Source organism: Eurosta solidaginis, chromosome 4 (genome assembly GCF_040869045.1).
Source record: "Eurosta solidaginis isolate ZX-2024a chromosome 4, ASM4086904v1, whole genome shotgun sequence".
Classification (NCBI taxonomy): domain Eukaryota; kingdom Metazoa; phylum Arthropoda; class Insecta; order Diptera; family Tephritidae; genus Eurosta; species Eurosta solidaginis.
Window position 1 is genome coordinate 271,013,904 of NC_090322.1, and position 26,245 is coordinate 271,040,148.

Here is a 26,245-nt window from a genome sequence, read left to right on the forward strand (position 1 = left end):
GATTTTTGCCTTCCTTGCCATTGAAAAATGCATTAACAGTGGTATTTATTATTTACGAATGCTGTCAGTCGGTCGCTTGATTTCACGTATAATGCACATCATTTCATGCCATTACATGCTCTTACACTTTCACACTTTACGTTTTACTTATGTCATTCGGTTGCTTACTTTCATACTCTCGCTATGACTATAATTGTTTCAGTCAGTATGGCCTATCGATCGACTGACAATTAATATGTTTGTTGTCGTATATATGTATGTGTATATGTCATAGTGCCTGTTGCTTTTCCTTCTGCGTCTGGCTTGACTGGTGTATTCGTAGGTTGCTTTGTTGTTTATGTTGTTGATGGCATGACTGCTTACTGCTTGGTAAAGGACCCTTTGAATACACCACTTAAGTGAGTGCTGCTCCTCCTCCCATTGCACTGCGGTTACATTTGCAACAGATGACGTTTGTTTTGCTATTGCAATTGTTGCTACCCTTATTGAATTACTCAAGCACTTAAGTGCATTCATATTTTCCGAGTGAAAATGAAAGAGCATCGAAGGATTTTTTCAGTTATTAGGAGCATAAATAAGCAAATCAATATGGTGCAAAAAACCTTAGTAAATATACGAAAGCATAAAAGCGCATAATCTTATTTCTTAGGTACTACAAAGGCAATGCTTTATTTGCTTTATTTATGGAGTCGGGCTAAGGGAGGATGGTGGTCCAAGTATATCAGATATACTTATTTGGTTTTCTCAAGCGCCTGTTTATCTGTCCGAAAAGGTTAATTTCAAAACCGATGGACTAAGAGTTTAGGAATGCGGCTTTATTTTACACCAATATAAAAAGTAGGAACTTGATGAAGCATTTGATATACAAACAATTTGTAGAAAAGAAAAATGGTTTGATAAGGTGTGGGACGATTTAGCCAAATAAATGTGGTTTATAAGTAACGTGAGCTAGGTTTTCTGTAACGCTAATGTAACCAAGCATAGTCACTTTATGAACGGACAACTTTCTTTCATAGCTGGAAAACGCTTTTGTATGACAAAGTACCCGAATAGAACATGATCAGAAGACAATATTGGGTGGCCAAAAAACATGTATCAACTTTTAGCGCATAATACCTAATTTAAATTTGCCCTTTCCTGAAAATTACCCCAATCACTGCAGCATTTGTCTACTTTCGTTTGCTTATGAGATTCAACCTAGCACATTTAATGAAGGGCTGTAGCCCTGGCACCAGTGTGGTGATATTAAAGCATATTACCCACGTACCATAGTTGCCATTCAATGTACTATTTACCATGTACTCGTACTCCAAATACTGGCAAATTACCACGATGACAGGCGCGGTACACACCTTTTCTTTTGTCGTCTGCAAAGCATCTTTGGACAGCTGGTAAGAACCAACCACAGGTCCATTTAGGGTTAAGGAGGACTTTACTGACCTATTCGAAACCAAAAACCCTTCAGGCAAGAAAGCTCCTTATTTATGCCTTCTTGAGTTAAAGAAGATAATCGGTAAAACAGAACTTAGCCTGCTAGTCTTTCTTGTGATGACAACAGTGTATTTCGTTGCAAATTCAATGCTTATATTGCACAAAAAAAAATTCTTAAAACGAGGAAAATGGTGAACCACAAAGGCATTGCTTATAAATCACTGTCATAAAATGCAATGTCACTAATCAATGTTCCGTTGAACGATCTTAATTATTCCACAAAATTTGGATTAAAAAATATAGACGTCTCATACATAAACAAGCACTTTCAAATTTTTATACTTAGCTGAGCAGAGCTCACAGAGTATATTAACTTTGTTCGCATAACGATAATCCGTAACTGCATAAACTAATCGAGATAGATATAGACTTCTATATATCAAAATGATCTGGGTGAAAAAAGAAATTCATTTAGCCATGTCCGTCCGCCCGTCCGTCCGTCCGTCTGTCCATTAACACGATAACTTGAGTAAATGTTGAGGTATCTTGATGAATTTTGGTATGTAGTTTCCTGGGTACTCATCTCAGATCACAATTTAAAATGAGCGAAATCGGACTTTAACCACGCCCACTTTTTCGATATCGAAAATTTCGAAAAACCGAAAAAGTGCGATAATTCATTACCAAAGGCGGATAAAGCGATGAAACTAGGTAGACGGGTTGATCTTATGACGTAGAATAGAAAACTAGTAAAATGTTTGACAATGGGCGTGGCACCGCCCACTTTTGAAAGAAGGTAATTTGAAAGTTTTGCAAGCTGTAATTTGGCATTCGTTGAAGATATCATGATGAAATTTGGCAAGAGCGTTACTCCTGTTTCCGTATATGGGCTAAATAAAAATTAGCCAATTCGGATGACGAACACGCCGACTTTTAAAAAAAAATTTTTTTTAAGTCAAATTTTAACAAAAAAATTTAACATCTTTACAGAATATAAGTAAATTATGTCAACATTCAAGTCCAGTAATAACATGGTGCAAGAAAATACAAAAATAAAAGAAAATTTCGAAACGGGTGTGGCTCCTCCCTTTTTAATTTAATTTGTCTAGAATAATTTTAATGCCATAAGTCGAACAAATATTTACCAAACTTTGTGAAATTTGGTAAGGGCATAGATTCTATGACGATAACTGTTTTCTGTGAAAATGGGCGAAATCGATTGAAGCCACGCCCAGTTTTTATACACAGTCGACCGTCTGTCCTTCCGCTCTGCCAATAACACGATAACTTGCTCAAAAAACGATATATCTTTACTAAACTACGTAAACTTTTATATAAATTTTAGTTTTTACGATTAAATAACTATGTGTCTATTTTTGTTCTTGTAATCTGTATGAAAATGTTCACATTTTCTAGATTAATACGAGATAAATAAATAAATAAATAAATAAATAAACTTAGTTCACGTACTTATCTGAACATACTTTATCTTGGTATAAAAATGGCCGAAATCCGGATATGACCACGCCTACTTTTTCGATATCGAAAATTACGAAAAATGAAAAAAATGCCATAATTATGTAGCAAATATGAAAAAAGGGATGAAAAATTTTAATTGGATTGGTTTATTGACGCAAAATATAACTTTAGAAAAAACTTTGTAAAATGGGTGTGACACCTTCCATAAAAAAAAATAAATGTAAGGCGCGATAACCTCCGAAGAGATCTAAGGCCGAGCTTCTCTTCCAATTTGCGTCGTGCTCCTCTTGCTTTTCCCTACAAATTGGCCGGACTGGACCTACATGTTTTATGCCGACTCCGAACGGCATCTGCAAGGCAGATGAGTTTTCACTGAGAGCTTTTCATGGCAGAAATACACCCGGAGCGCTTGCCAAACACTGCCGAGGGGCGACCCCGTTAGAAAAATTTTCTTCTAATTGAAAAACCTTATTTCTAAAATTTTGATGTTGCTTTGCCCGGGGTGTGAACCCAGGGCATACGGTGTGGTAGGCGGAGCACGCTACCATCACACCACGGTGGCCCCTGACACCTTCCATATTAAGTAGAATAAAATGAAAAAGTTATGCAGGGTGAAATCAAAATCCCTTGGAATCTTGGCAGGAATACTGTTCGTGGTATTATATTATATAAATAAATTAGCGGTACCCGACAGATAATGTTCTGGGTCACCCTGGCCCACAGTTTGTTCGATATCTCGAAAACGCCTTCACTTATACAACTAAGATCCACTCCCTTTTAAATCCCTCATTAATACCTTTAATTTGATACTCATATCGTGCAAAGACATTCTAGAGTCACCCCTGGTCCACCTTTATGGCGATATCTCGAAAAAGAGTCCACCTATAGAACTAAGGCCCACTCCCTTTTAAAATACTCATTAGCGTCTTTCATTTGATTCCCATATCGTACAAACAAATTCTAGAATCTCCTCTGGTCCACTTTTATGGCGATATCCCGAAATGGCGTCCACCTATAGAACTATGGCCCACTCCCTTTTAAAATACTCTTTAATACCTTCCATTTGATACCCATGTTCAACAAACACATTCCAGGGTTTCCCCAGGTTCATTTTCCTAAATGGTGATTTTCCATTATTTTGTCCCCAAAGCTCTCAGCTGAGTATGTAATGTTCGGTTACACCCGAACTTAGCTTTCCTTACTTGTTTACATTGAATTCGTTCGTAAAAAATTTTAAAAGTGCTAGTTTTCGTATGGCACGTCGACATGTACCTAGATGTGTACACAAATAATAACAACAAAAAAGGAATAGTTGGAGCAAGCGTGGCATTTACATGGCTGATTGGATAGAGGCATCTGCCTTTACACTATTAGGAATAATAAATGTTGGAGATTTCGAGTTCAACACTCAGCTGCCGAAAAGCTAGCTGATGAGGAAGTGAAATTCAGAAACATGTCCTTGTACCCATCGCCGTCTAAACATTTTGTTATTTTTCGCTAATTAAATACATAAAGAAAAATGAAGTATGAGCTTTTGCTATAGAAATTCTAGCCTAAATATAGAAAAGTAATGTCTCTAAAACTAATATATTTTTCCTTGGTTATACGAATAATTTTCTTAAAAATGGAAACAATTTTCAAATATTTTGTTACTGTAACGGCTGTGCATTTCTAATTGAGGTGATCCACTTTATAGTCGAGTGCTAATTCCTACATGTAAATATTGTAATAAATATTCAATAAAGTATTCATTGGGAATTCTTACTCACTAAATCATCTTATCCTCAATTTAAAGCAATTTTTTTAGGAAATGCTTTCCTTATTTTAGGTGCGTCTTTTTTTTTAGTGCAAATGAACTGAATGATTCCACCTTCCAGCTTACTATATACAATGAACACAGCCGGGCTAGTTCAGCATCGCGCATGGCTATTTGGACAAAAAGATTAGCGTAAAAGCTACCTGGAATACCTGAATACCCCGAAACCTGCACAATTATTAACAAAAGCTAGTTCGACGCGATTGCGAGCGAGGTGAAGCATTCCATGACAGGCATCTACCTCACCATATTAAACCTCAACGCTATGATGTGCTGATTTCGAATCTGGGGTCCGTAGTTCGTAATCCCCGTATTCCAATTAAATTAGGAATAATTGTTAAATACAGAAAAATGTCTACCGCATTTTAGTAAAGCTGTGAAATTCGATTAATCAGGTAATCGATTAACCGAAGAATTGATTAATCAACTTACTCAATTAAAATCAAAATTTTGGGGATATTCGAACAATTGAAACTCGGAGTCAATCTTAGAATGTGGAGCCAATTATTGTTATGTGGGTCTGATCAAAAATACAAATCCTTTTGTATTCATAAAACCGCTTTGTTCATAACTCCAATAAACAAGAAAGCTCTAAAGTTACAATTAAATAAAATTATTCTCTGTTTCGTAAATATTAATTTTTCATTTCATTATAAAACCATTTCCCCGATGAATTTGCATTTTGTTGACATAGACATTTCGCTTTCTTCACAAATTTCTCCCAGTAATTTTAAATGTCTCACATTCACATTAACATTTAATGAGCACATTAAATGTTATGAGTCATATTATTTTTTCTGAAAATGTTTACGCAGTGTTTTTGTGTGTGGAAATATGTTTTTGTTGTACCTACGACATGGGTATCTGTGCGAAAGTCGGCCTATTTCTTAAGTGATAAAATATTTACGACTTCTACGTAATTATTGCCGCTGTACTGATATTTGGGTACATTAATTTGCGAGATAGCAAATATGAATTATGGGGCTGGCAATTCCTAAAAGCATTACAAGCACACTCAATGGTTAATGAAACAAACGAAACAAAAATGTGCATAGTTTAAGTCACTTGAACAGTTTACTCAGCACGAAGGTACAGTTTGAAGGGCATACCAATTAGAACTCTAAAAACTTTTCGAAGGATCTTCAAGTAAAATGGAACGTTGTTTGTTCAAAAAATATAAACTTTTTATAACAGTGAAAAGTATTCATTCCATTCTCGTAATTATGCTTCTAGAAGACAGCGGTGCATTTTATTTTATTACCCAGTGTAAACCAACTTGAAAAGTTAAAAAAAAACATTTGCTAGAAACACATCAAGCACTAGTTCTAATCTTGTTTTAATGAACACTCTAAAACCTATTGATAGACGCCAAAAACCCCTTGTATGAATCAACTGTTGGGTTGTAGCTTTATTTCTGTTAAGTTCGTTGTTATATTGAATGATTTAATATGAAGACACGAAAAAAAAAATAGGTGAAAATTTTACTTTGCTTTTTATACTCAGGGTGCACTCAAAAACCACATTAACCTAAAAGAATGAAAAACATTTCCAAAAAAAAAAAAAACTTTTAATGGAGGAAAATTTCAATGAAATGAGTAAGAACTTTTTAATTTCGTATAAAGCTTTTCATTAGTTTGAGGAAAATTTCCCTTTTTTTCACTAAAGAACTCTTGTTGATTTAATATTTCTCACAATAATTACATGTGCGAATTATGACTGAATTTGGTTTCCTCGCAAAATCTTTACGGCTGTGCAAAATGACGTTGAGCAACATCATCAGCTCCATCAGAATTGAGAAGGAACTGTCCGAGCCTTCGTGCGATTTCTTTAATTTGATGCTGGAGAAACTATCTGGAACAATTTTCTATAAAAGCTTGCACTAGCGTATGTTGATGATATTGATATCGCCGGCCGGCCTTAGCTCTCCAAACTGGAAAAATAAGCGGAAAAGAAAATTTTTCGAAAGACTTAGGGATCTCTACGCGTTGGCAACGGCGAGTACCAAAGAAGATTAATGTATGAGCTTCACGCAAATATGACGATAGTGCAGCGAATAAGAAGACGAAGACGCTCAGGCCAAGAAAGTATTTCAGTCGACATCGCAGTTTGAGATCAGAGGAAATCGGAGTCCTCGACTGAGTTGGGAGTGGCGATGGAAGAAGACTTGACTTCCCTTGGGGCTCCCAATTAGCGTCAGTTGGGCGAAACAATATAGCTGGCGTTACTTGTTACGAAACGGCCAAAATAACTTAGGCGTTTAAGTGCCAATTTATGACGATGATGAATGTCATAAGTCGAACAAAAATTTACCAATCCTTGTGAAATTCGGTAAGAGCTTTTTCAGAAAAAAGGCTAGGTGAACAAAAATAAAAAGCTAAAAAATGTTAGATACACATTTTTAAGGCTAAGAAAAAAGACTAAAAGTTTAAGGCAACTATACATGCGTTTTATTAATCTTTTTCATAAAAGACATAACAGAATAAATAAATAAAATTAAATTGAACTTTGATTTTATAAAAAAAAATAATAATTTACATGCAATCCGTATTTTAACCTAAACGGTATACATGATAAATAAAATACCATTACTGGATTACTTTATTTGCAAAATAAGAACGCCGATAAAACTGATATCAAAAAGGACCTCTACTTTTTGTTCTTCCAAAGAACCCATGAAAGATGTAAATTCCAAATATCACACTGTCTGAGAACCTCTTTTTCATTTTTTTGGAATGTGTTTTACACCGTCCCCAAACAATATCTGGGGAATGACATCTGACAAAGGAATTTTCGAAGAGAATGGATTCATGACACTTTTTGGGCTGGCCGAACTGCTGCGGAGGATTTACGTCTGGTTAAATAAAGTTTTAAAATAGGTAGTTCTGAAGATAAATAAAGGAATTTCAAGTCAGGTGGCGTCTTATTAAAATTCCCAGCAATTTCATTAGTGCAATAAAACTTAGATTTAATTTAGAGCCTTGTAACATTATTAAGCACATCAAACAAACAACAACAGCATTTCAAATTTACAACTGGATATGTAGGGTTCGGTTTCACCCGAACATAGACTTCCTTACTTGATATTTATTGTATTATCTTATTATAACACGAAGTCTGAGTTTGGGTGGGCTATAAGCTTTATATAAAAGGCTGTAATTCAGCAAGTAGATAAATCATAAATTTGTTATATTCTACCTTATATCTTATATTAATTCCTTATATAAGTCGTATTTTACAAATAACGTTTCCCTAAAAATAAACCTTTTTTCTGTTGCCAAGCGTATCGAGTGCTAAAAAATGCCTGAGAAAAACTTAAAAAAGGTTAAAGCTAAATCGCAATCTCTCAAGCTATATTCATAACGTGTAAATACCCAGCACGAAATGAAGCTATCTACGAGCAACATCAACATTTTAGAAACAAGTTTTTCTAATTTGAAGAAAATTTTTGTAAGCGGGGTCGCCCCTCGGCGGTGTTTGGCAAGCACTCCAAATATATTTCTGCCATGAAATTCTCTCAGTGAAAATTCATCTGCCTCGCAGAATCCGTTCGGGTTCGGCATAAAACAAGTAGGTTCCGTTCCGCCAATTCGTAGGAAACCTTAAAAGGAGCACGACGTAAATTGGAAGAGAAGCTTGGCCTAAAAAGGTTATAGCGCCTTACACCTTTTTTTTTTTGTATTATTATTTATATATTTTTTTTTAAGAAGGAATAAGGCATGCAAATACAAGACTTTTTAGACTCAGCGTGCTTTGCATTAACTTTGGTAACATAACGGTTGGTTGTATAGGTATAAAGGAATCGCGATAGATATTGACTTATCGAAAAAAAATGTATTGAGCAAAGTCCCTGCGTCCGTCTGTCCGTCCGTTAATATGATAATTTGAGAAAATATTGAGATATCTTCACCAAATTCTGTATATGGGCATATCTGGACGCAGAATAGATTGATACTGAAATCGGATGATAACCACGCCCTCATTTTTTATACATAACATTTTGGAAAACACAAAGAACCTGATTATTTAATAAATAATACACCTAGAATATTGAAATTTGATGTCTGGACTGATATTAAGGCTGTTGATACAAATTTGAAAACAGTTTTGAAAATGGGAGTGGCTCTGCAAACTTGTGATAAAATCAATTTTAACAAGTAAGCAAGGCTAAGTTCAGGTGTAACCGAACATTATATACTCAGCTGAGAGCTTTGGAGACAAAATAAGGGAAAATCACCTTTTAGCAAACTGAACCTAGGGTAACCCTTGAATGTGTTTTTATGGCATGTGTATCAAATGAAAGGTGTTAATGATTATTTAAAACGTAGTGGGCCTTAGTTATATAGGTGGACGCCTTTTCGAGATATCGCAATAAGGGTGGACCAGGGGTGACTCTAGAATGTGTTTGTACGATATGGATATCAAATTAAAAGTATTAATGAGGGTTTTAAAAGGGAGTAGCCCTTAGTTGTATATGTGAAGGCGTTTTCGAGATATCGACCAAAATGTGAACCAGGGTGACCCACAACAGCTTCTGTCGGGTACAGCTAATTTATTTATATATGTAATACCACGAACAGTATTCCTTCCAAGATTCCAAGGGCTTTTGATTTCGCCCTGCAGAACTTTTTCATTTTCTTCTACTTAATATGGTAGGTGTCACACCCATTTTACAAAGTTTTTTCTAAAGTTATATTTTGCGTCAAAAAACCAATCCAATTACCATGTTTCATCTCTTTTATCATATTTGGTACAGAATTATGGCATTTTTTTCATTTTTCGTAATATTCGATATCGGAAAAGTGGGCGTGGTCATAGTCGGATTTCTGCCACATTTTATACCAAGATAAAGAGACTTCAGATAAGTACGTGAACTAAGTTTAGTTAAGATATATCGTTTTATGAGCAAGTTATCGTGTTAACGGCCGGGCGGAAGGACAGATGGTCGACTGTGTATAAAAAGTGGGCGTGGCTTCAACCGATTTCGCCCATTTTCACAAAAACAGTTATCGTCATAGAATCTATGTCCCTACCAAATTTCAAAAGGATTGGTACATGTTTGTTCGATTTATGGCATTAAAGGTATTCTAGACGAATTAAATGAAAAAGGGCGGAGTTACGCCCATTTCGAAATTTTCTTTTATCTTTGTATTTTTTTGAACCAAATCATTACTGAAGTTGAATGTTGACATAATTTACTTTTATACTGTAAAGATGTAAAATTTTTAGTTAAAATTTTACTTTAAAAAAAATTTTTTTAAAAGTGGGCGTCGTCATCCGATTTCGCTAAATTTTCTTCAGCACACATATAGTAATAGGAGTAACGTGCCTACCAAATTTCATCATAATATATTCAACGACTGCCAAATTACAGCTTGCAAAACTTTTAAGTTATCTTCTCTTAAAAGTGGGCGGTGCCACGCCCATTGTCCAAAATTTTTCTAATTTTCTATTTTGCGTCATAAGGTCAACGCACCTACCAAGCTTCATCGCTTTATCCGTCTTTGGTAATGAATTATCGAACTTTTTCGGTTTTTCGAAATTTTCGATATCGAAAAAGTGGGCGTGGTTGTAGTCCGATTTCGTTCATTTTAAACGGCGATCTGAATTGAGCGCCCGGGAACCTAGATACCAAATTATCATCAAGATACCTCCAAATTTACTCAAGTTATCTTGTTTACAGACGGACGGACAGACGGGCCGACGGACGGACATGGCTAAATGAATTTCTTTTTTCACCCAGATCATTTTGATATATAGAAGTCTATATCTATCTCGATTAGTTTATGCCGTTACGGATTACCGTTATGCGAACAAAGTTAATATACTCTGTGAGCTCTGCTCAGCTGGGTATAAAAATATTATTAATCGTAAATCAAAAACCATTTAGCCTATAATAACAAAATTAAGCATAGAGCCTGCCTTTACTATGCGAAATGCTTCGAAGAAAATTTAACGAAGTCGATTAAGGAATGCGCCCGCTTTTATATAAAAGATTTTTAAAGAGTTCGCGGACGAATAAAATAAGTTATTTATTTGCAAAACAGACTTTTATATCAATTATCAATTTCTTTCCCCAAGTAGAACAAGAAGAAATTAAAAAAAAGAATTCAAATTTTTGAAAATAGGCGTGGCACAGCCCCTTTTATAGCGAAGAAATTTTCCATGTTTCGGGAGCCATAATTGGAAGGAAGAATACCGGATCGTGATAAGATTGGGTACAAAAGTTTCCTTATAGCAGGTAATATTTCTATAAAAATTGACGAAATCGGTTAAGGACCACGCCTACTTTTATACAAAAGAAGTTAAAAGGGTCGTAGACTAGAATAATAAGCTATATCTTAGTGGAAAAATAGTATTGTATCTATGATGAAAATGGGTGCAATTTTTTTTTTTAAATGGGCGGTGCCACGTGTAGAAAGGTAATTTATCTGAAATGAGCTGTACTATTGAGGTTCACGGTGAGTATATAATGTTGGTTTACACCCGAAACTAGCCACCCTTACTTGTTTTATAGATAAAATTCTATTTTTATAAATTATTTTAAGGCTTGTGTTTGGTTTCCATTAAAAACTGCCTCAAACTGGCATGCTGATTATTTGGTGTTCAAAGCATTTCCATTGGCACAAAATCGAGAAAGCAGTTTATGGCCAAAACCTTATTTATTATTTTCCGTTGTTTCATATGTTGCTGTATCAACATCGATGCGACGCCAGTTTGGCAAACGAAAAATAGGTTCCAAATTAAATTTTTATGTGAAACTTGCCACTCTCACACTTACAGCGTTGTCATTGATTGACTATTCAACCAGTTACTAGCTCACTTTTTTAGTCAACTAGAAGGGCGTTGCTTTCCTGAATCCCATAAAACTGTCAACTATCAGTTACTTTTTCGAGCAATTGATCATTTTTTCCTGCAGGGTGTTTTATATCATATTCCAGCTGGTTGCGTTTGAATATAAAATTATGTGTGTGCATTTAATGTAATTACCAGTTGTAAATGACATAAAAAACATAGAAATAACATTTGCATGCGTGGCTAAATGAGAGTAGTGCATAGTAAAGTTAATTCAAATCAAATCCTGATACACACATACATATAAACGTACACAGAACCATGCATACAAAGAGTCACAATAGACAAATATGGCATGCAAGGCAAAGTGTTTTATAAGTGGCCTTTTCATTAGCCCATTGCTAAGACTGGCACACACACACACACACGCGCGCATATACATACGCATAAACAAGCAGTCAAACAAACATCGGTTTCATTGCGTCCAACACAAATTACATATGTCGTGTTCGGTTGACAGTGGCTTAGTGTTGCAGCTGGCAGTTGATGCTAGTAGGCATGTGCCTGGTGATTGCTTCAACATGTTGCTATGACACAACACGAATTCAAAATTTCATATGCATGCATTTATGCATACATAATATGCTCATATGTATATACATACATTAGGCCGGGTCGATTTGTGAGGAGGCAAAAAAATCGTTCATTGCTCTGTGAAAATCATATTCTAGGGATCAAAATAAGAAACTTTGCCGAAGGAACCATACCTTTAAAACGAATTCTGATGTCCCCCCTTTGGGTCGTAGGGGCAAATTTTGAAAAATCCCACTTTGAAATGTCTATGTTTTTTCTTTTTGGAGTTTATTTTTCTCTTTAGAAATTTATTTAGTCAGAACATATGTAAATGAAAAAATGAATTTAACTTAGTAATAGAAAAGAAATTAAAAAAAATTATTAGAAATTAGCGTTTTTACAACCCCCTTTTAAAACCAAGGCATCACTGTGATGCATTTGCATGTCGTAAACATAGTTGTGTGGGTTTTTTATTCAACCGTTTTAAAAAATGAAGGTATCACGGTGACACAATTGCAGATCGTAAAATTGCTTGTGTTGTTTTTTTTGAGCCATCACAAGACACAGCAGGTAGAACTGAAATTGCCCCTACCCAAAAGTTCGACCCAAAGGGGGGGACATTAGAATTCGTTTTAGAGGTATGGTTCCTTCGGCAAAGTTTCTTATTTTGATCCCTAGAATACGATTTTCACAGAGCAATTAGCGATTTTTAAATCGACCCGCCCTAACATACATACATACCTTTTATGGTACCTAAGGCGCAAGTGCACTTAAGTGTACATTCCGCACCCACGAATTCCTGCTTGAATGCAAACATTCACATTTTTGTTAGATGTAGTCGTGACACCGCTATTTTCATAAAAACGTTTGCAAATTTTTTTTTCATTTCTTTTTCATTGTTTGCCTTCACTTGCGAGAATACTTTTACTGCTTTTTTTTCTTTTCTGTAGTGTTCTTACTGCCTGTCGACTTGTGTCACTGCTTCTGTGCAAGCGCCAGCTTGAGTGTCATTTTATTCCATGTCAACTTTTCACAAATTTTAATAAAATATTTCAAGAGTCTTGACCTGAGCTATGCACACCTATACAAACATAATCCTAATATGTACCGCACATTGTGTGTGAAATGGTAAAATCGCTTATCTAGCATTCTATAAATTGCATATGAACATATTTGCCAAACGACTAGTTTTCGTTTGTCTTCATAAAGTTATTTAATTGTAGTGGCACAACTTCCACCGCTTTCGGGATGCTGGAAATGCAGCACTGCATGAAAGGTGTACATTAGGGTCGCCTTGGTGGAAATGAATGGCATATTTATTGCGATTGCAATGTTAATGTTGCTGTTGTATTAAATTTTTTAGTAGCTCTGATTTGTGCTGCAAGCTCATGTAATACTTATTTACATGTTTTTGTATTTGCATATATAAGTATGATATCCGTACTTGACATTGTTGTCGTGTGGGTTGATATATGTGACTTGTTTATTATGTAACTACTTATGAAAAAATAAAGAAATCTTATCGCACAATCGCAAGATAAGTATACGCCTTATACATAGAGATATATAAACATCTTTGAAAGACCTTTGCTCTCTTTGTAGCAGCTAACCTAGTTAACCTAGTTGTACCAAAACTTAGTGATGACCTGAAGTCAGAGGGAAAACATTTCTCAAAGTACAAACATATTTAAAGTAGCGATATTGAAATATTAAATTTGCAAGGAAATGAAATAAAAGGCACAGAAGGGAATGGACAAAGGAAACAGAAGGGATAGGAAACGAATTATTGGAAGTCAAAAACGAATCCCAAACCGAAACGAGAGTGTTCGGTGTGCTATTTACGAGGTATAAATTGGCTATCGAATTGTTATAAACTTTCTATGGATAACAAAGGTTATCGATGAGTTATCGATTAATTATCTGATAGTCTGCACTTATTTTTCGAAAAGTTATCGATATGTTATGAAAAAGTTATCGATTTTGTTTTCGAATGGCTATCGGAAATTGATAAATTTAGTATCAAAGAGTAATCGATTATTTATCGAAAGCGGTCGCCCTGTAGTTTTAGGAGAATAATTTCTTTGGTTGCGGAGGTCTGGAAGGGAGCTAGGCTCGAGGCCGTAGAAAGGAGGGATCTCCACCTTCGACCGAGGGCTCGAGTGTGGTTGCGTGCCGAACCCTCTCAGCCGGAGAAAATCCTGGAGTTGATGCGATACTGCAACCTGAACCTTCCGACGCATAACGGGGGGCCCTCAGAGTAGAGGAGGCTATTGGACCACGTCGGTAGGTGGTGATTCTGCTGAACTGAACGCAGAGCCCACCGGTCCTCCTCTCTTTGACAAGAGGGGGGTTATCTCCTATGGTCTCGAGCGTGTGGTCCTCAAGATCTACCACGTCGATTCCAGGGGAGGTGGCTGCTCTCCCACAGAAACTGTTCGGGAGGGAGAGGCGACCGCAGGGGAGCCAGTAGGGTAGAAGGGGGCACATTCGCCACTGGGGCACATACGCCAAACCGTGTTTTCTCTAAATTCATCAGTGCTGTCGAACTTTAATAATCGATACAATTTGCTGCAGTTGGCGACCCCTGGTTTAAGTTAGTTTGTCATTTGATATTTTCAAGGGTTTGTAAACAGTCGCGCATATTCACTTGTTTACCTTGGTAGAGCCATTTTTACATGTAAGTATATTTTGTAATAACTCTGTTAATTTTTGTGATTTGAAAAAGCTTTTCATAAGTGTGATATGGGCTATACTTCTGTAAATCAGTTCTAAAACTAGTTTTACAAAAGTGCTGTGGAGTGCAAAGTTAAATTAACTTTTGTAAGAGTGGGTGCACTTGGGGCACATACGCCAGCTCAAATGTGGGGTAGTTTCGCCGGCGCATGTGCCCCATGAAAATGTATATGCACTAAATAAAAAGACTAGATGCTGTAATAAAGTTTTATATTTGGGTTGTTAGTATAAATATGGTTCGCAACTATAAGAAAAAAACCGACCGAAGCAATTTGGATGAGGGAAAATTTAAACTTGCAATCAAGGACGTTCTTTCTAAAAAGTTAAATATAAGTGAGTCTGCTCGAACATATGGCTTAAGTCGCACAACATTAAGAGACAGAAGAACAAAAATTAGCAAAACAAGAGCTGAAGCACTTGATGACTCGGGAAATTCCTCGGACGACGAACCATTCCTCTTCTCTTCAAAATACAGCGCAACGCAAGTATTCACAAAAAAACAGGAAAACGAAATAGCAGAGTACTTCAAGGTGTGCTCTAATCTCCAACATGTATTCAAGTACAGCGCTGTGCGGAAATTTGTTTTCGATTATGCCCATGTGAACGATATAAGAACTCCTGTAACTTGGACAACTACCAAAACAGCAGGAGTTGATTGGATGCAAGGCTTCATGAAAAGAAACAAAGACTTAAGCTTAAGAAAGCCTGAAAATACTAGTCTATCTCGTTGTTCATCTTTCACAAAAGCAGCTGTAATGGCATTTTTCGACAATATAGATATTTTGTACAGTAAATATACGTTCAACCCTGTAGACATATATAATTTGGATGAAACTGGTATTACCACAGTATTGCCCCCGCCGAAGCTATTTTAGAATTTTCCTTTGCCACATATGTAAGGGTACATATGTATATTTGTTTATGTTTTTAATTTAATGGTTAGGTTATTTCAACAAAAGGAAAGCGCACAGTTTCCCAGGTGTCCTCCGCCGAAAGAGGTTCTTTAGTCACAATGGTGGGAATTATAAATGCTGCTGGAAACTCTCTGTCACCAGTATACGTATTTCCACGGGTGAACTATAAACAACACTTAGTTAACGGGGGTCCGAATGGCTGCACGCACTGGAATTGCCGCTAAAAGTGGAAGGTTTTTGTGAAGTTTTGAAGCATATCCAAAAAAAATACCCGTTGCTCGATAGAAAGTCCGATTTTGTTATTTTTGGACAACCATGTGTTACACTGCAGCTTGGCGTCAATAATGTATTGCAGAGATAATGGCATCCATCTGATAAGCTTCCCGCCACATTCCTCGCACATGTTGCAGCCGTTGGACATATCTGTATTCGGGCCATTTAAAAAATATTTGACGACCTCGTACAATGATTTTCTTTTATCTAGTCCTGGCCGGGCTATAACTATATACGATATACCTCAGCTGTCCAAAATTCCTTTCCAAAAGGCATTTGTATATGAGAATATTTGCAAGAGTTCTGCTGCAGCCGGTATATGTCCATTTAACAGGCAAGTATTCCCCGAATCAGACTTTGTGAATATAGCTACAGGTCAGGCAACTGCTGATGACATTGATGACGCTGAACCCGATGCGGCCTGTATATGTTATTTTCATAACAATAAATCCACTAGTTTACTTACAAAATGTTTAATAAAAATATGAACATTATACTTATTTCTTTTAAAATAATTTCATAGGTGTTGGCGATTGTACCCCACCCCCTCGGCGTATGTGCCCCATGGATGGGGCAGTTTCGCCAAATTGGGTAAGTTCATATAATCGTTAAAAAAAAATACGAATGCATTAAAAAAGCAGATACACAAATACAAAAACGAAAGCTGAAATGCGTATGTTTCCTGAAAAGCAAACTTCAAGCAAAAACAATTAGTAGTTTGATCTCCACAGCAATTAAAAAAAAAATTTGCGAATGTGTCCCCTTCTACCCTACCCAGTAGTTGTGGTTGCTGACCCCGCTAATTCGGACAGCGAAAACACTGTTGACGTCTCGTCGATGGCGGGATCTGTCATCAGTGTTGGTCATCTAGCTGATAGTGCAGAGGAGGAACTCCTAGCCTCCGAATCATCGATGGCGAGATCCGTCATCAGTGTAAATCGCCTGTTTGTTGAGGAGGAGAATCTCCTAGCCTCCGAGGGCGAATCCGACAAGGATGGGGTGCAAAGGAAGAGTGATGTTGATGCAAATCCGTCAAATCAATCTTCAGCACTCTAAGGCGGCTTCCGCTAATTTCTTGCTCTGCATTGAAGAAGGCGGAGTGGATACAGTCCTTGTCCAGAAGCCGCGGCTGAGAAAGATTTCTGGACTAAGGACGAGAAAATTCAACACCTTTATGCATGGGGAGGCAGGTTCCGAATCAGGGAGATGCTATGGCATGTTAAAAATAACAACATTCCCTTAAATCGCGAATTTATGCTACATTTAATGTAAGATATTAATAATATCTTTATACTCAGCTGAGCAGAGCTCACAGAGTATATTCATTTTGTTCGCATAACGGTACCCCGTAACGGCATAAACTAACCTATATATCAAAATGATCTGGGCGAAAAAAGAAATTCATTTAGCCATGTCCGTCCGTCCGTCCGTCTCTCCGTTAACACGATAACTTGAGTAAATTTTGAGGTACCATAATTAAATTTGGTATGTACGTTGCTGGGTACTAATCTCAGATAGCTCTTCAAAATGAACGAAATCGGCCCATAATTACGCCCACTTTTTCGATATCGAAAAACCGAAAAAATGCAATAATTCATTACCAAAGACGAATAAAGCGATGAAACTTGGTAAGTGGGTTGACCTTATGACGCAGAATAGAAAATTAGTAATATTTTGGACAACGGGTTTGGCACCGCCAACTTTTAGAAGAAGGTAATTTAAAAGTTTTTGCAAGCTGTAATTTGGCAGTCGTTGAAGATATCATGATGAAATTTGGCAGGAACCTTACTCCTATTACTATATATGTTCTTAATAAAAATTAGCAAAATCGGATGACGAAAGGCCCACTTTTTAAAAAAAAAATTTTAAAAGTCAAATTTTAACAAAAAATTTAATATCTTTACAATATATAAGTAAATTATGTCAACATTCAACTCCAGTAATGACATGGTGCAACAAATACAAAAATAAAAGAAAATTCCAGAATGGGCGTGGCTCCGCCGTTTTTCATTCAATTTGTCTAGAATACTTTTAATGCCATAAATCGAATAAAAATTTACCAATCCTTGTTAAATTTGGTAAGGGCAGAGCCTCTACGACGATAGTTGGTTTCTGTGAATATGGGTGAAATCGGTTGAAGCCACGCCCAGTTTTTATACACAGCCGACCGTCTGTCCTTCCGCTTGGCCGTTAACACAATAACTTGATCAAAAATTGACATATCTTTACTAAACTTGGTGATTGGATTGGTTTTTTGACGCAAAATATAACTTTGGAAAAAACTTTGTAAATTAGTGTGACACCTATGATATTAAGTAGAAGAAAATGAAAAAGTTCTGCAGGGCGAGATAAAAAGCCCTTAGAATCATGGCAGGAATACTGTTCATGGTATCTATATATGTATATAAAAATGAATGTACGTGAGGCTTATAGAATCAAAGATGCGCCGGTCGATTTTGTTCAAACTTTCATATAAGTTGCGTATACATCACGCGGTGGTTTGCACATTGGTTTGGTTGCGATCGACGCACAGGGTCTAGAGATATAGGCCAAAACGTGGACCCGGGTACCCATAGAATGTGTTTATAGAATATGGATATCAAATGAAAGCTGTTGATATGTGCTTTAATGCAGAGTAAGCTTTATGCCGCTGGGTGACTAGGGTCTCGAGGTATAGGCCAAAACGTGAACCCGGATACCCAGGGCAGAGTTAGAGGGAAAAACTTATTAAATTGTATGCAGCTAGACCAAATTTAGGCAGAACAACGTCTGCCGGGTCTGCTAGTTACATATACATATAAATAAATTAGCGGTACCCGACAGATGATGTTCTGGGTCACCCTGGTCCACATTTTGGTAGCTAACTCGAAAACGCCTTCACATATAGAACTAAGGCCCACTCCCTTTTAAACCCCTCATTAATACCTTTAATTTGATACCCACATCGTACAAACGCATTATAGAGTCACCCCTGGTCCACCTTTATGGCGATATCTCGAAAAGGCGTCCACCTATAGAATTAAGGCTCACTCCCTTTTAAAATACTCTTTAATTCTTCCATTTGATACCCATGTCATACAAACACATTCCAGGGTTACCCTAGGTTCATTTTCCTACATAGTGATTTTCCCTTATTTTGTCTCCAAAGCTCTCAGCTGAGTATGTAATGTTCGGTTACACCCAAACTTAGCCTTCCTTACTTGTTTTATTTAATTTTTCAAATATAAACTGAACTTTATTGACTTTGTTGGTTATCTTTTTCCAGTCCTTTTATTATTTTTCCGTACTTAATTACTTGCATACAATTAGATACTATTTTTTAATACCAAAAAAGTGTAACTTCTCACGCGCACCCATTTTTTTATTAACGTTATATTTACTGGAATTCAGTTTTAATTAAGTGGGCAGCTAAAAAAATAGCCAAAATTCACTATTTTCCATAAAACGCTCGATATTTATGTATTAACTAAATTTTATGAAGTAATGATGCAGGTTGTGTAAATTAATTGTGTGTTGGTGTGTTTAAATAGGCACAAGTGCAGTACTCATGTTATTTAATGTAGTGTACTCTTGCTGGTAGAAAAATATCATTTCACATACTGGCGGCATCCCTAAGCGGCCATTTTAAACAAAAAATGTGAATTTAGATTGCTAAAAATTTTCTACTTTCATACTCGTATGTAGTTCCACTATATGTAAGTACATTGTAACCCACATATATACATATCCAAGAAGATTTAAAATGCATGTTGCACATTCATCTATACAATGTATTATATAAGTATGAACATATGCCGTTCTATCCTTCAGACTTTTATTTGAGCGTGACGCCCACGCACACTTTTTGCTAACATCAGCGTAGTTTGTGAAGAGTGCTTCAAGAATTTCGTGTATAATCGGGGAAATAAAATTTTTCGATTTTGTTGTTGTAAGTTTTTCAAGTTGTGGTTGTTGTACTGGCAAGTCATAGGTCGCCTGTGTGAATTGTTTTTGTTTTTTAGAATATATATATAACTGTGCACTGCACTTACGTAAATTCTGGTCAAACGCTCGAAATCCCAGATGATCCTTATTGATTTTTTACGAATCTTTTCTCGTTTTTACAGAATTGTATAAATACTTGCATACATATAAATACATGCACAGATATATATGTGAATTTATCATTAATTTTTTATTTTTATAAAATAACTGAGCCCTTTGGGTCTTAACCAAGCTTAAACTCAAAGTTCGATTACAGCTGTATTACGACCCTCCAAATATACGATTAGTCTAGAATGAATGAGGGCTGAATTGCTAGGAAGTGTGTGACTATAGCAAGCTATGAACTATAAATGGGTATGAGAGATTCCTTCGTTTTGAGCATGTCCTACGGAGAGTCCAACTGTAGCGTCGCACTGGTCCCCTTTATTCCCCTACGCGTATCGTCGGGCAGAGCCGTTTTGAACCTTTCATGAAATGTAATAGGTTACTAAGTTTGTCATGAATCTCAAAATTGTAAGTCCTTAAAGAAGAAGAGATAGACGCACTAATAAATATACCGAAATTTTCAGGATGTCCGTCTGTCTGTATTTTTGAACGCGAACTTATCTCTCATTTTTTGAGATATCTTGATGAAGTTTTGTGAGCTAGTATATCTGGATTTCCGATTGATCGTTTGTCGGAATCGACTGAGCATATATTTCCCATACAACCGATTTCTCGAAAAAGAGAGTTTTTGTCATTTATTCCTTAGTGTAATAGTTAGAAGATTGAAATCTTATAAGATGATTACATATAAGTCAATTATTGTTTTCTAAAAAACTTGTCAAGATCGGTCATATACATATGTAATATATATCCCATACAACCAATTGTTCAGTGAGAGATTTAACGCAATTTCTTTTAAATGCTAGAAGCTTAAAATTTTCCCACATGCTCATAAATGCGGCATTTATTACTGCCTGACAAAGTCGTTAAGATTGGATTTTCATATTTTATGTGCCATACAACTGATTGTTCAGATTTTATGAAATTTTGATCTTTCAACGCGTTATTGTTCAGATCGATCCATGAAAGGTATTGTTACAGCCGCAGACCCTCCCATCTTCTTCTTCCTTTTATACCATTATGCTACCGGTGCACACAAACAAATTTTGATTTTAAAGCCGCACTTTGTGGTTTTGTTCTATATAAAAAACAAAATAGTGTGAATTTCATCCCCAAGAAGTGCCGACAAAAAACTTATCTAAATTGGATGTTGATTCGATCGGGACTTGAACTCACGACGTTCGGTGTTAAAGGCATATCACGCTACCATCACACCACTGCGGCTTGCTATTCACATCTGTCATTACGCAATACAGCCAGCAACAGCGTTGACTCCAAAATTCTCAAAATTTTGTTATCACTGCGAAAAGTGTAATACTATGCCATTACACCAAACTTCATCCCATTGCAATATTTTAGTGCTAAATTTGAAAGTACACCGAAATTTGGTTTGACATTATTCCGAAAAGTGTTAACACTGCACTTATTTTGTAATGTCAAGAAAACTTTGGCAAACCTTTATTTCGAAAAAAAGGTTAGGATATTTTGTAAATTATGATTTGCAACTCGTCGTGCTCACGAATTTCAGTCCCACATTTTTTCATCTAAAGAGTCATCTTTCTTCCTTCTTCTTGTGACGCTCCCATTCTTCATCGTACCAGTTGTTTTTGCAGGCTCGCTATAAACCCATAGTATGAGCAGCGGAAGTACATAAATATCCTCTGACTGCTCGGCTACAACGTCTGGTCGAAAATTGGCCTCAGTGAACAGTTGTGACGCCCGAGTAAAGTATTCATGAGCTGTTTGGTTCGTGAGCATCTCTTCGACGGTAATCTTTCATTTTAACACAGTGCTCAAATTATGCGCTGCGAATAGTACATATCTCATCTCTCAAAAGGAAGTGGTTCCATTCGATATTTGAACCTCGTAAAACGAGTACATCCAAGACACAGAAAATATGCCTATAGTCCATCATGACGTGACCCCCCAGCGGGTTAGGGGGTTAGAATATACACGCGGTAGGTATGCCTGTCGTAAGAGGCTACTAAAATACTAAAAAGATTCAAGGGCTTGCAGCGCAATATATAGCTTCTCCAACCCAATTGTCAACCTCACCTATCCGTGAGGATTCCTGTTTCATTAGCAGCCGAGGCTCTGGCGAACCCGGACTCCTCATGGATCTAGGCGGTGGGAGGGGATATGGCCTAGAAGGTCGCATGTGGTCATACCAAATCATTCTCGAGATGGTCGGGCTAGGTACCGGAACTTACCGGATCTGCATCCGGAAAAGGACCATCAACATCGATAACACACCCCAAGGCCTTCGGGGAGTGTCCTTATCGCTACAGCAACAACATAGTGATCTGTACAGCTTAGCTTTACGGCTGTGGGTAAGAAGACACACACCCTGGCGTTAAATTCGCCCAGCATGGTTTTAATATCATGGTGCAGCTACCTCATTTGTCTCTATGTATTTTCTAGTTCCTTCGGTTCTTCATCGTTGTATAAAGTTTAGATTTACGGTAAAGTTTTAAATGAAGTAATAAATGAAAAAATATGAAGCCTACAAAAGTATATTTTGTGTTTTTTTCAAAATATAGTAAATTTAAAGGAAATCGAAGATACATATATTGTCCCTACCAATAGTCCTGAATTGTCCAACAAAATGTGTTTCACATAAATGCCCACATTATTTCACATTAAAAAAATAGAAAAACTAAGCCATATTAATACTTACCACAGACTGTAGGCACTCGACTGTCAAATGAACAAAAACACCCCTGTGAGCCGCTTTGCTAATATCAATGCGGCTTTTTATTTGTACGGCTTACGTAAGAACGGATGTCAACCTCAGTGCCGGTATCATGTCGCTATTCGAAAATCTAACTCGTGTTTCCTCAATGGAGATGGGCTAACCACCAGCGCTGCGCACGTGAAAAATCCCTTGAAACAACGCCAACCAACACAATAGCAAATAAATCAATTTTTTTTTTAATCACAAATGATTTACGTGAGTATAGAAAGGCTTTTGTTACAATTATTGTTGGTATTGTAAAATATAGTAGATGAACTTTTTGCACTGTTTCCGCTTAAGAAGTTTTTGTGTGCGTGACACTTATTTTCACGGTTGTCATGTGGAGTGCCAAAGTACTTAGCAATACCAACGCATACTCTTTTCACTTGAATTCTTGCACACACCACTTTCTTAGCTCGCAATGTACGTTTTGGTTGTGAATTAGAAGCTTCGCGTGCTTTTTCCCTCAGTTTTAAATATTTTCTTTTTTATGTTTTGATGCCACAAAAGTCTTAGTTATTGCACTTTTTAACTTGATGAACTTTTTGAAAATATTTCTGCTTTGTTTCGTACTTTCGTACGAACTTTGTGCGAAGAAAACGAAATAAATTTCCGAGGCCTTTTATTTTCACACCATCAACTGCTGCTCTTCTTGTCTTATTTAATTAATTTGTTTTGTTTTAATTTTGAGACAGTTGTATTATTCTATCACTGTTTTTGTATTTGTGTTGTTGTTATTGTAGCAGCACAATGTTATTTTGCCGATGACACAATCGCGTTAGCTGTTATTGGCGTTGTTGTTGCTATTTTTCGCTGCTGATATTTAACATTAAATACAGAAAATTTTTTATAAATTTTTCTTATTGGCTTTGGCTTAATTTATTTAACTTAAATTTTACTTTTTCTTTAATTTTGTTCGAAATTGAAAGGTTTGTATTTTTTTTGTGGTTTTCTGCATTCGCTCAATTTTTTTTTATTTTTGCGAGTTTTCATCTCAAGCTAAAGTTTCACTTAACGGACTCTGCAATAGACATTTTATTAAATTGATAATATTTGATTATAAACAATTTCATTAGTGATTTATGATTTTAAACATTTCAATATTTTATTTTACTTGCTTTGACTCTATGTTGTTGTTCTTGTGTGAGCGCTTTTAGTCTTTTGGCAATTAATTATTACTCATACACCATGTGCTACTTAACCCGTATAATATAAAGTACTGTTACAAATATTTGTTTGTTAGCAAACCATGAGTTCAAAAGCACAATTTTTTCCTTTCTGGAAGTAATATTTTACAAAACTTTTCCTGTAGGTAAGTTTTCTCACAAACTCAGTCAATTTACTTCTTTTGTATTAGTTTCGTTTGAGGTTTTATGCCAATTTACATACGAAATTGGAGAATCCTTCCAGTAACTTTCCGGAGAGCTAGAGTCTTGAAACTTGGAACACGCATCAGAAACCGATGACAGTTAGGGGGCGAAAAACTTTGCTAGGTGGTCCATAGATGTGGAAGTCGAAAAATTCGTCCGAACTTAGTAATTTTGCTTGCGAGCTTAAGGGAACTTCCCCATAACCCAGACCTGAAACTTTGAACGAACTTTGAGCTTTGTTAGGACAGGGATCGAGATACTAAACATGTATTAAAAAGTCCATTCCAATTGTAGAATCACGCGATCGATTTTAAGGTAACCACTCATTGAGCTAGAAACATGAAACCTTACACATAGTTCAGGTCATCTTGACAATGCAACAAAACGAGAAAATAAAAATGAGATTACAAATTTCTATAAACTTTCTTAATATAAATGAACCAGATGAAATGAAAAATGTCACTTTAAACAAAGACGTAATATTGTTGAACTTTGATATTAAAACTTCAACATAACGATTGTAAACATTTTTATAAGGAACAAATCTCTCATCAGCCTAAGTTGTTGCATATCATGAGAAAAAAGACCGAATATTCTGGAAGGATCCACCCACTGTATTTATGCTTTGTAAACATAAGCACAGTGGGTCATATTGGTATGCTATATAAGGGCATATCGAAAGTAAATATAGGTGTAGTCAGTTCACTGAAGTGAAATATGGGAACATGATATGAGCAAAATCAGACCGCAAATCTGTTTATGGAAAGTAGCGAAGACAGAAAAACAAATTGATGGCATACGAGTATAGAGAAGAAATTGAAACGGCAAATGTAAAGAATATAAAATCGAACGAGGGAAGAAAAAGAGCACTCGATAATGATGAAAATGATAATAATGATGGTCATGATTATCGTCACGGTTCAATGCCAACACAAAGCAACTGAGGACAAGGGCAGTATAGAACAGAAGTGAAAGGAAAAAAATAAAAGGTGGGGAGACGATAGGAAAGATTAAAAGTAAAAACAGAAGCCAGAACCCAGAACCGAACTTGGACGGCGTGTTATCAATCAATGCTATCGAACGTTTAACGGTTTTTTATCGACGAGCTATCGATTTGTTATTGGTGAGTTATCGACGAGGCATAGACAAGTTATCGGTTCATTATCAAAACTTTATAAGTTCATTATTGATAAAAATGGTTGCCGGTTTGTTGTCGAATAGTTATCCAAATGTAGACAAGTTATCGAAAAATTCAAAAATAAATGGATTTTAATCGGATTTATACTATTTGCTGTTGAAAACTGCAACGAGGTTCAGTGCCTCGGGGCAGCTTGAGCACAGACCATACAGCCATAGTTGTAACGCGCCATCAGTTACAGGACGAACAGACTACATAATTCCGTATCTAGGTGGATGATTAGTGCAAGGGTGCCCAAATGGCGGAAGAGGCGATACACGTGCACAGCGATGGTTCAAAGGAGGGGAATGAGTAGGGTCTGTGGTATGGTGTGCTGATCCCGAAACAAGCAGATCTTCACTTTACCGTTTTTCAGGCAAAAGTAGCAAACGTAATCAAAGCAGTAAAACGCTGGAAGAAAATAGCTTAAACTGCATCTGCGTCAACTTTTATATATACAGCCAAGCAAAAATTAAGGCAACAATCTGTAATCCCTGTAAAGAGTCGGGACAGGGAGAAGCAGACATCTAAATTGGGTTTCAGCGCATATGGGATAAATAGGAATGAAAAAGCATATGAACTAGCTAAAAAGGGCGCATCCCTCGAAGCTTGCTCCGTAGAAGTCCCATTTTGATTAGGCGGAATCAAGAGACGGCTAGAGGTACACTTGATCGACCAAGCGGGAAAGGCAGGACTGATCATGTGTAGGTCTTACAACCTAAGACTAACAAAGCTACTCCTATAATTAAAAAGATAGGACTGTATACTCATGACGGGTATTATTACTGGACTCTGTGTTATGCCTCCGATACACCGCCAATTGGAAATCAAAAGAAAGCTGATGAATTCGCAATAACAAAAGTA

At 36.5% G+C, this 26,245-nt stretch overlaps 1 protein-coding gene across 2 annotated transcripts in view; it reads right to left on the minus strand.

Moving 5' to 3' along the window:
• LOC137251478 (uncharacterized) overlaps positions 1 to 26,245 on the minus strand; it is a 78,468-nt gene that overhangs the window by 43,685 nt on the left and 8,538 nt on the right. For both annotated transcript variants that reach the window (XM_067786140.1, XM_067786139.1), the window contains exon 2: positions 22,778 to 23,855. The gene's annotated coding sequence lies outside the window, so the exon portion shown is untranslated. The remainder of the gene's footprint in view (positions 1 to 22,777; positions 23,856 to 26,245) is intronic.